Source organism: Gopherus flavomarginatus, chromosome 7 (genome assembly GCF_025201925.1).
Source record: "Gopherus flavomarginatus isolate rGopFla2 chromosome 7, rGopFla2.mat.asm, whole genome shotgun sequence".
NCBI classification, from domain to species: Eukaryota; Metazoa; Chordata; order Testudines; family Testudinidae; genus Gopherus; species Gopherus flavomarginatus.
In genome coordinates this window covers 103,254,670-103,265,357 of record NC_066623.1, presented here as the reverse complement: position 1 = coordinate 103,265,357, position 10,688 = coordinate 103,254,670, and the positions used below count along the sequence as shown (strand labels likewise).

Below are 10,688 nucleotides of genomic sequence, written 5' to 3'. Positions count from 1 at the left end.
TCAACAGGAGTTGGGCACCTAAATGCCTTAAACCCCTTTGAATTCTCAACTTAGAAGTGTAGCAGCATCTGTACCCTGTAGTTCTTTCCTTCCTTTCTTTCTTTGTCTTGATGGTGGAATTGCATGTGGGATTTTTCTTTTTGGAAGTGCAATGTACTATGTGTTTATGTTAGTGAAGGCCAGGTTGACAAAGCACGCTTTGCACTGGGAACAAAAGGTGCTGATCTTTGTGGTGGTTCTTAAATCCCATGAGATTTCTTTCCAGAGCTTTGGGCCACCCCAAGAAAGGTCCGTCTCCTGCACAAGCAGGCTTTGCCTTTGTTCTATCATGACAGAGGAATGTCAACCACTATTCTTATTCTGGAGTTTTAGGCAACATTTTAGTGCCTCTCAGAGCAAATGGCAATGTGACCACCTCCAGAAAATTCAGTGCTTGGTTTACCCTGGGCCCAGGGCTGGTCTTCAGGAGTTTAGTTCTGACTGAGCTGATATCAGCACAAGCAAGTTCCGTAAAGCTGATAGTTACTTCAGCAGCAAATGTTAATGCTTTAATTTGAGATGTTTCCAACAGCTTGGGGCACACTACAAATCCAAGGACAAAAGGGAAGAAAAGCTTTTTTATACTCTCATCTATCCCTCATTTCAGTAGCAACACAGTACAGAGAGCATTTTTTAAATAATAAATTGCTCTGCATTACATAATATATTCTCTCTCTCTCTCTCTCATGTGCTATAGATGAGGTGACCAGTTCTCCCACCACAGGATATGAGGAAGCCAATGGGATTTGCACTTATCCTGTGTGGAAAGAATCAAGCCTCCTTCCACTGAAGTCAATGGCAAATCTTCCACTGAGTCAGGGAATTCAAAGATTGGGATTGTGGTTGGTTTATGTGCAAGAGAGGAAAGTCCCTGGATCCTTTCCCCCACCTTGTGCATCCATGGTAGAGCTAGTGTTGATCTACACCTAACCATTGAAAGCTGTGTGAAAGACATTACTCCGGGCAGGTATCCATCCTGCTGACCCCCCTGTTTACACTGAGCTATGGGCTCTATATTATCCATCTGTTGATATAGAAAAGAAATATTTTCCTGCACCGTGATATCTTTAAGACATCCTCTCCCTCAAATCTGAAAATCCTAGTGTGTAGGATGCAAATAATGGAAAGATATAGCACATCCCAAACCCCTCTAGAGTAACACCCTTGGATCCTATATGGTCTGGAAGGATTTTACAGCCTAAATACCATAAATGGGATTCTGAAACTAGAGAGTACTTATCCAGCAACTTGGCATGTAACAAATTCTCATGCTGCCGCAGGAGATGTCGTCATTGTTTGGCTTTGTGGGACTAACACCTGGCCTTTTGGGGGAGTTTTATGTCTGTCTCTCTTTCTCGGGCTCTCTGGAAGGATTAGATGACTCTTTCTGATCACTTCCCCTCCCCATTCAGTGGAGTCTGCCTCACTGTTCACCTGCAGAACCATACATTTGTTTTTGCTGTGTCTCAGACCCTTGGAGGCGTGAGCCAGGCCTCACTGTGTGTCTGAATCCTATCCCCATTTTACTGTCTTATTGCCTCTCTGATTCCATGCTGAAGCGAGACGCGTATGCTAACAGTGGGAGTGGAGATGTCAGTCTGCATCAGCTTGCTGGTTGCCTGCTTACCAGCTGGAACAGCAACCCAAAGAAGAAGAAATGGAAAGCACATGTGTGAAGAGACCATCCCTGCCAGTCTTAATGGCTGGGCTCCATATGGGACAGATCAGCCGCTTATCAAGCCTTTGGAGGCAAATGCAAGGTCCCTGATTAATCTGGTAGTTCTTTATTTTTTCATGCCACCCTACAGGCCAAGGAAGCACAGCTAGTGAGTGCAATACTTTAGATAAAGTTGTCAGCCTAGTACATGTTCAGCGTACTGCGTACAGATTACTAATTGCTCACAATGTCTGTGTCAGCAGGAGAAATAGAAAGTACCTGTGGTTGGCCCTTGTCCAAGTGCAAATTCCAATATACTCAGACTATAAGCTCCTGGGCGCTTTTTGTTCTGCGCTTGTACAGTGCCTGGCACAGTGGGGTCTTGGCCTGTGACTAGCTCCTAGGTGCTACCATAATACAAATAATAAATACCAGTATCCTTAATTGTCATGTTTGGTTTCCACTAGCCTCCCTTGGAGAATCTCAAATATCAGAGGAGTAGCCGTGTTAGTCGGGATCTGTAAAAAGCGACCAAGAGTCCTGTGGCACCTTATAGACTAACAGACGTATTGGAGCATAAGCTTTCGTGGGTGAGTACCCACCTCGTCAGACGAATCTGTATCCCAGGATCTAGTGGCTCAATTGACTCATTGCTTTTTTCCAAAACCTAGTTGTCAACAGAAATCAGTAGGACTCACTGAAAATTTCAGCCGGAATTTCCACTATTTTTGTTTGGGACTTATCTACAAATTGTATTTGATTCTGATTAATTTGTTTGTCACTCGAATGATTTGACATTTGACATTCCTGTAGACTGAGGTTCATTCACATAATTGCTTCTCGTCAACTACATTTGACTATTTATTGTTCCTGGTAAGTTTCTGTAAGTTCTGCTCCCGGACTGGGGATTTGAAATTGTAATACGCAGGTGAAAGGAAACCAACGAGATTACAAGACAGCTATGTGAACTCTATGGGCATGAAATTTCCTGTGAATATGGAGTTGCATGACTATTCACAAGACCTTCACTTTTTGCAAACATGCTTGAGAAAAAGAAGTGTTCATCAAAGAAGAGTGATGCACATTCAAAGTGAATTCCTAGTATTTATTCAAACAAATGTTCACAGATACTTTCTTCAGGTATCTACCCATCTGTATTCACAACAGAAAGAGAATCATATTATGGAAGCATTTTAATATGCTAGCTGTCCACAGTATATTGCAATATATTACATGTGATATAATTAGGCCCTACCAAATTCATGGTCCACTTTGGTCAATTTCATGATCATAGGACTTTTTAAAATGTCATGATTTCAGCTATTTAAATCTTAAATTTCAAGGAGTTATAATTGTAGGGGTGCTGACCCAAAAAGGTGTTGTGTGGGGTCACAAGGTTATTGTAGGGGGGTTGTGTTCTGCTACCCTTACTTCTGCGCTGCTGCTGGTGGTGGTGCTGCCTTCAGAGCTGGGCTGCTGGAGAGCTGTGGCTGTTGGCTGCGAGCCCAGCTCTGAAGGCAGTGCTGTTGCCAGCAGCAGTGCAGAAGTAAGGATGGCAGGGTATGGTATTGCCACCATTAATTCTGCACTGCTGCCTGCAGAGCTGGGCCCTCAGTCAGCAGCCACCACTGTCTGGCAATACCATGACCCCTCTAAAATAACATTGTAACCTCCCTGCAACTCCCTTTTGGGTCAGGATATCCAATTTGGGAAATGCTGGTCTCCTCTGTGAAACCTGTATAGTATAGGTCAGTGGTTCTCAAACTTCAACAACCTGAGCACCCCCATTTTGATTTAAAATTTTTCTGGGACCCCCAAGTCCCCCCACTCAGCCTCAGGCCTTGCCTCCACTCCACTCCTTTCCTCAAGACCCCACCCCGCCCCACCTCTTCCCACCCCCTGCTCACTCCCTTCCTCGCTTGCTTTCCCGCACCCTCACTCACTTTCACCAGGCTGGGGCAGGGGGTTGAAGTGCCAGAGGGGATGTGGGCTCTGGGGTAGGGGTTTGGGATGTGGGAGAGGGTGAGGGGCGCGATGCTTACCTGTGTCAGCTCCCAAAAGCGACTGGCACATCTCTCTGGCAGTGGCTCCTAGGCAGGAGGGTCATGGTGCTGCACCTGCTCACAGGCACCCCCTACAGCTCCCAGCCAGTGGGAGTTGCGAAGTTGGACCTCGGGGCGGGAGCAGCGCGTGGTGACTCCCTGGCCTGCCCCCTGTTCCACCACAGCTTCTGGGAGTAAAGCAGAGTCAGGGCAGGCAGGGAGCCTCCCTTACCCCTGCTGCACCTCTGAAGGGGGGGAAGTTGATCAGTGGGGCCCGCAGACCCCCTCAAGCGCCCTCGGGGACACACAGGAGTATGCAGACTGCAGTTTGAGAAATGCTAGTATAGGATAAAAGCACAGAAAACACCAGATTTCATAGGGGGAGACCAGATTTCACAGTCCCTGGTGTGTTTTTCATGGCCATGAATTTGGTAGGGCCCTAGATATAATAAGTAAACAATTATAATGGCACTTTTGTCTTACTGGGTACTGAACTCAAACTCACTGGAGTTAATAAATAAAAAGTAGAAACTGATAATGCCAATAAACTTCTAGACTGGCCTGGAAGTCAATGGAGAAAGTCACCTGCTTAACTTAAGCACATGATTAAGTGTTTTATTGGGTCAGAATCTAAAAGCCACAACAGAGCACTAAAGCTAAGAGAAGACATTAAGGAAGAACTTGCATTTCTTTAGTGGACAAATAATAGGAGATGGTGGGGGAAGAAGAAACCTCCTCATGCATTTAACCACAGTAAAATTAACACAAGCTAAAATATGTTGAAAGATTTTGTTCCCATTTGCCTGCAAATCTTTTGTCTCTCCTAGTTTCTGGGCTTTGATAAAGTGGAAAAAAAACAAACACAAAAAATACCCATTTTAATTGCTTGCAGTGCTGCAGAACTTTTCTCTGACGTGTCCCAAACCTTCTGCTGCAAAGGAGAATAAGCCAAGAGCCTTCAGCTGTTTTCACTTTAAAACAATGTAAGAGACTCAGGGCGAATGCATTTGTTATACATTTGCTAACCCATATCAGACTGAGGCTATATCTCATACCAACATCTAAATCAGCCCAATTTCGCTTTGAATGTTCTCTTTTAGGAAACCAGTAAACTTCCCTCCACAAGCCAGAATATGAGACTATACACACTCCAAGCTGCTGATGGTTCTTTGCTACCATTCCTTTATGTTTATAAGTTTAGCAGGGGGTCCAAAAACTCAAATGAGAAGCACATGGGTTTGTGACTTTAAAACTGAAATAGAAGACATATAATATGACAGAACATGTTGTTTATGGAGCCATGGATTTCACTGAAGGACATCCTTACTGAATCATAATTAAACTACCATAATGAACTCCAAGTTTCTTCTGCTGGGCTCAGAAGGGGGAAAAAAGATACTTTCAGTAGGTTCTGCTAAAGTCATTTGTCCAGACCCACAGCTGTTTTTAATGTGCCGACGAGTGGGAAAACTGTCAAAATTATGCCCTAGAAATTTCAGGCAAATGGCTGTGTAATATCTGATAGAAATAAACTGAAATTGGGCACTTTAGTTAATCTAATAAATTGTGCTTTATAACTGAAAAATATAATTGCACTGCACACGCATTATGTGCACACTTCACTTTTAAAAGCTTCAGTGCCACCAGTGAAACACATGAAAACACTTTATAGCCCAGTCTGATTTATTTCACAGTTTCAAGATTTCTTTGAGACAAAACAAGTATTTGGCATGGAGCTCTTCAACAACATTTATATAGGCTACAAAGGGGAAATCTGCATTCCTTGAAATAAAAATAATATTCTTTTGCAAAGGAACATTTTAAAAATGATTTTCTACTTTTTTGCAAATCCTAGCTAATTCACTGGACTCACCTTTGAAGTTCAAGAAACAAAAACGATCAACTTTAAAATTAGCACCTAAAATTAATGATTGCTGGAGTTGGCAGGCTCCCTGGAAAACCTGGGTGCTTCTGGCATTTTCATTTGGAAAGGCTTCAAAGCTATTGCCTGTATTAAACATTAGAACTGGAGCTGGAAAGTAAGAGAGATGAAGGAGAGGAAAATATCTCCTGAATATCAGGTGAAAAGCAAATTTCAAGGGACAGCTCTGTCTATGGTTCCAATGCAGTGATGTAACTTCCAAAAGCATTTCCTGAAAGACGTTGATTATGAGATTCAGTAGTGTTTTCTTTTGTGTTTTTCTTTAACATTAAATTGGAAATAAAAGTGTGTGTGTGTGTGTGTGTGTGTGTGTAGGGGGCAATGGAGGGGGAAGGAAGCCGCCCACGTGATCATTATATAACAAACTGAGCTGCCAAGCTTAACGTAGCAGAAATACAAACATTGATGAATGACCAAACTGTGTTAAGAAGAAGCAGTTGCCTTTGGCCAAACTTGACTTAAAAATGGAAAGCTGTTACTTCCTTGAAGAGACACATATTCAGTTTCACACTGTAAGACAAAACCTTAAAGCCTGAACTTCTCTTGTATTAGTTCATCCTGCACCCTCTTTGAACTGTATGCTCCATAGGCTATATTCCTCCACATGCAAAGGAAACAAAATGACCTGATTTAGGCTTTCACAAGTGAAAAATTAACTTTTACCCTTGACACTACAAGCACTCTTGACCTGGGGCTCATATAAAAATGAGTGATCATAGAATACAGCTGCAGACAAATTTGTGCTTTTCTGAGCAAATTAGAGCTCAATGTGATGTGGTAGAGGGAGTACCACTATAATAATACCTAGGTTCATAGCTCTCAAAGACCTTTAACAAAGGAGGCCAAGTATCATTATTCTCATTTTACAGACAGGGAAACTGAGGCACTAGGAGGTAAGTGACTACCTCAGGCTAGTGACAGAGCTAGGAATTGAACCTAGATTTCCTGAATACTAGCCTACTGCATCAGTCATGAGACTATGCTGTTAATGGAGGCTGATACCACCAACCCCCATCACATTGGGGAGGAAGAATGATGTGACATGGAATTTATGGAAGTCCAGTTGCAAATTGTCATTTTTGTGGAGTGGAGAGAAGGAAATTATGTTTCATTAGCAGTAAAGCAGGAGAAAATTGAGTTGTGCAGAGTTGGATTTTTTCTTTCTGCTTGAGTTTGTTTTAAAAATAAATTAACTTCCTGTGACACATTTGATCAGTTGATCTAAGCTACTTCACAACAAGTTTTGGTTCCCATTAATTTTGCCATTGCACAAATGGTGATAATTTAGACCTGGCATCCTGCTTCTATTCACGGCTCTAGTCTTGTAGATCTAGGCCCAAAGAAAGTCGAAAGATGATACCCTTCTCTGAAGCCCTCATGCCACATGTTTCCGATGCACTTGTGGTGACAACATTTACTGAGGTCTCAGCATCAGGAAAAATGAGAGATCAGACTTTGCCCTTGGTTACTGACAAGCCTCTCCCTTAACTCCAGTTGGGTTGTTTGAGTGTTCCTGTGGGAAGGATTTGGCCAAACAAATATAAATTTCTTTATTTCTTCATCTGAAAAAGACTTCTCCAATTTCTAGAACCTCCAGGAAAAGGACCAGCAAATTCAAGTTACCTTAGAATCCCTGTATATGCCAGTTTTCCCTTAAGAAACACCAGGGCTTATTTGTCTATGCAAATATTGATAGCTATGTGTTGTAGTACCTCAGATATCTGTTCCATCCCAAGCAGAAGAGTGATTGGATGCTTTTTGTGGGTCAAGCCCAGTAGTCCACAAGGGAGTCAGGGACCTAATGTGGACAAAGTAGACCTAGAAGGTTGGCAGATGCTACCATGCCACAAAGAGAATTTTTCTTTGCTTTTAAGAACATTAGCATGGCCATACTGTGTCAGACCAATGGTCCATTTAGCCCAGTATCCTGTTTTTGACAGTGGCCAGTACCCAGAACTTCAGAAGGAGTGTACAGAACAGGACAATTTTGGAAAGACCCACCTTTTCTTCCCTTTTTAATATTTATTAAGTCAAGGAACCATTTTAACTATGGTGTAAACACTCATAAGTTTCTTTTTACCAAATCTGGTGAAAATGTGGTTTTGGACTTATTTATCTAGGTCAACAGTTTTCTTGTGGAAAGACCATTAAAGGAGAGAATGCTAACAAGAAACAGAAGGGTGAGGCATGAGTAAAACACAAGCTGGCTTATCATAAGTAACCAGAGAGCACTTTGGTGGGTGTACATATAAATGGAAGCCGCTTTCATAAAGGCTAACAGGTCTCTCTTCCTTCCCTGACTATGAATGCCCAGGCGAGCATTTTAGTCTTGGCCTTTTTAACAGTAAAAAAAAAAAAAAAGAATAAGTTAAGCTTTGAAATGTTACTGTTTAGTCAACTCTCTGGCTGCAGACACAGTTTAATTTAACACAACAATGTTTGCTTTAAATAGCACAGAATATGCCAGTCTGTGGGAGTGACTCATTTACCAGCTAATTAACAAATATCTAATATAAATTTAACCTTCACTTCAAACTTACTTTCTTTCAAACCTAACTGTTTTTTGATTGGGGTAGTTGCAAATGGAAGCCAAATATTTTAGTTGGTTGGGCTGAATGGAGGGATATGCTATGTGTTTAGATTTCCAATTCCTTTGCATCCTTTAAAGCGCTAAATTTAAGAAACTAACATTTCTTAATACAAAGTCATTTTTGTGTGAAGCAGCCCCCTAAGACTTTCTCGTTTTTCAAAATCCCAGAATTAAAGTTCTTTCATGTGCTTTTAAAGAATAGCACCTGAGGTTATTTTTTCCCTATCAAACCAGCCAATGAATTCTAAAAGCCTTCATTTTGGTTTAAAAGGCTCCTGTGTAGTTCCTTTGTTGGATGTCTAGCTATCCATTGTGCGTTCAAGAACCAAGCCGAGATAATTGCTCAATTGAAGTGCATCAGAAAGCATTTGCAGTATCATTGCTTTTCTCATACCATTGTGTTCACATCATTTGTACCACTGGAGCAGGAGCAGCTTGGGAAGAGAAAAGCAGAGGAATGACAAGGACACTGCACCCCTATGACTGTACGATCCCATCATGGCTGCTGACAGAAGCCTGCTGGGGGGAGGCAAAGGCCATCCAAAGGCTCACCCCTGCTCCACCTCCTCCCTGAGCACGCCGTCACTGCTTCACTTCTCCCACCTCCCAGGCTTGCGGCACCAATCAGCTTAGTTGCCGTAAGCCTGGGAGGCGGGAGAAGTGTAGCAGCCGTGGCGTGCTCAGAGAGGAGGCGGGGCAGGGGACAGCTGGGGCGGGGAGTTCCCCTGTGTGCCACCCCTCCTCTTACTTGCTGCAGGTGGCCCTTCCCGTGCTCCCCTGCCCCAGCTCCCTCCGCCTAAATGCCAGCAGCAAACGGGGCGGACGAAGATCCGGCTGCTGCAGTCGCTGCCAAAGAAAATGCAGCCCCCAAAATCCTAGCGCCCTATGCAACCGCCTAGGTTGCCTAAATGGTTGAACCTCCTGGGAGTAAGGCAAAACATAGTCATTACGTGGTCAACTGAAAGGTTGCAGTACTTTGGCATGCCTATCACCTCTCGGATCAAGTACTGTCACCACTCTTCCAGACAGGTCTTTGTGCTTGGCGTCTCGTACCGTGTTACTGGAAGATGGCAAAGTTTGGCCTGACATAAACAGTATATAGGTTTGCCAATGGTTTAAGCAAGAGGATAAACAACTTAATCCAGAAAACAGACAGCAGAATCTTGTGACTGAGCAGGAATATACTCATCAGTGGCTTCATTGCTGGGAATTGCTAGGTAAACAACAACAGAGATGAAAGGAAAGAAGCATTCAAATGCTTTAAACGGGGGGTGGGGGCGATGAGTTCTGTGACTCACATGACATGACTGAGGAATATTTAGAGCTCAAATGACTTAACTTCTTTCTTCTGTGCATGGTGTTATCAGCAGGGGAGTGGAGCAAATCACAGGGATTTTCACTCTGAGCTCAGCAGAGTATCTTTTTAGGTACTGGAAACTCGACAGGCCCCCCCATTGCTCCCTCCCCCACAGGAGTTCGTAATGGAAATTCAGTACTTTTAAGCTAATGGCACTGTAAAGTGGGCCAACAAGCAAAACAAATTCATTCTTATCTTAGAGCCATTAAGATGCTGCAGCTCCATTAGTGCCTGGGAAGGGAATGCGTAAGGCTGATCTGCATGGGACAGAGGAACTAAAAAATGTTTCGCTTCACGCTCTCCTCAGAGTGGGCAAACTCAGATTTCCCTTCCCTCCTGTTGTGGAGTAAGGGGGACAGGGGTCCTTCTGAGCTGGCTCCTTTCTACCAGGATGGGGTCTGAAGTCACATGTGTGGGATGCAAACACCTAGTAAATGAGGGAGGGAGGGATTTCCATTAACACAAATAGATCAAAGCTAATGAGAGTTGGAGGCCCAACTCTTAACTCTCTGTTGTGCCTTTGATCAGCTCCCTTTAGACTGGATTTGACAGACTTGAGTGAAATGGGTTGGAGTGGGCTTGGATTTCCACCATTGTTGAGGCTGGTTGTGAGAGTTTGCTGTACAGGTGTAAGGGGGTCTGCTGTCGAGAGAGGGGCTCCTCGTTCTCCGGGGCGCCTGGGAGCCAGGCCGCCTCACTACACCGAGCAAGCAGTTCAGTCTGTCCAGCCCAGGCCCTGGGTTCAGAGCGGGGCAGCAAACACAGCAAAGTCAAGTAAGCTCAGGCCTTTAAGCAGGGCTGAGCAATAACCATTCTCGGCTTTGGCCTCCTCAGGCCCAGGGAGAGGGGGAGGCTGCCACCCAGACGTTGGGTGGCAGGAGGGACGCAGGCCCTCCCACTCCACTGCGTCCCAGCCCGGGGCCCTAGCAGCAGCAGGCAGTCTGCTGCTGTGTCAGTGGGGATCCTGGCCGCAGCACACTGACATTGGCTCCGGCAACTCCGCAGCCTGCCTGGGGTCGGCTGCCCCCGGGCTGCTTCCATACTCCCCCTCAGGGCCGACC

The 10,688-nt window shown here is 44.2% G+C and overlaps 1 non-coding gene across 1 annotated transcript; it reads right to left on the bottom strand.

Moving 5' to 3' along the window:
• Positions 1–8,623: 8,623 nt before the first annotated feature.
• Positions 8,624–8,687, bottom strand: LOC127056058 (small nucleolar RNA Z39). The gene has a single exon (XR_007775702.1). It is a non-coding gene; the product is annotated as a small nucleolar RNA Z39 (small nucleolar RNA).
• Positions 8,688–10,688: the final 2,001 nt, after the last annotated feature.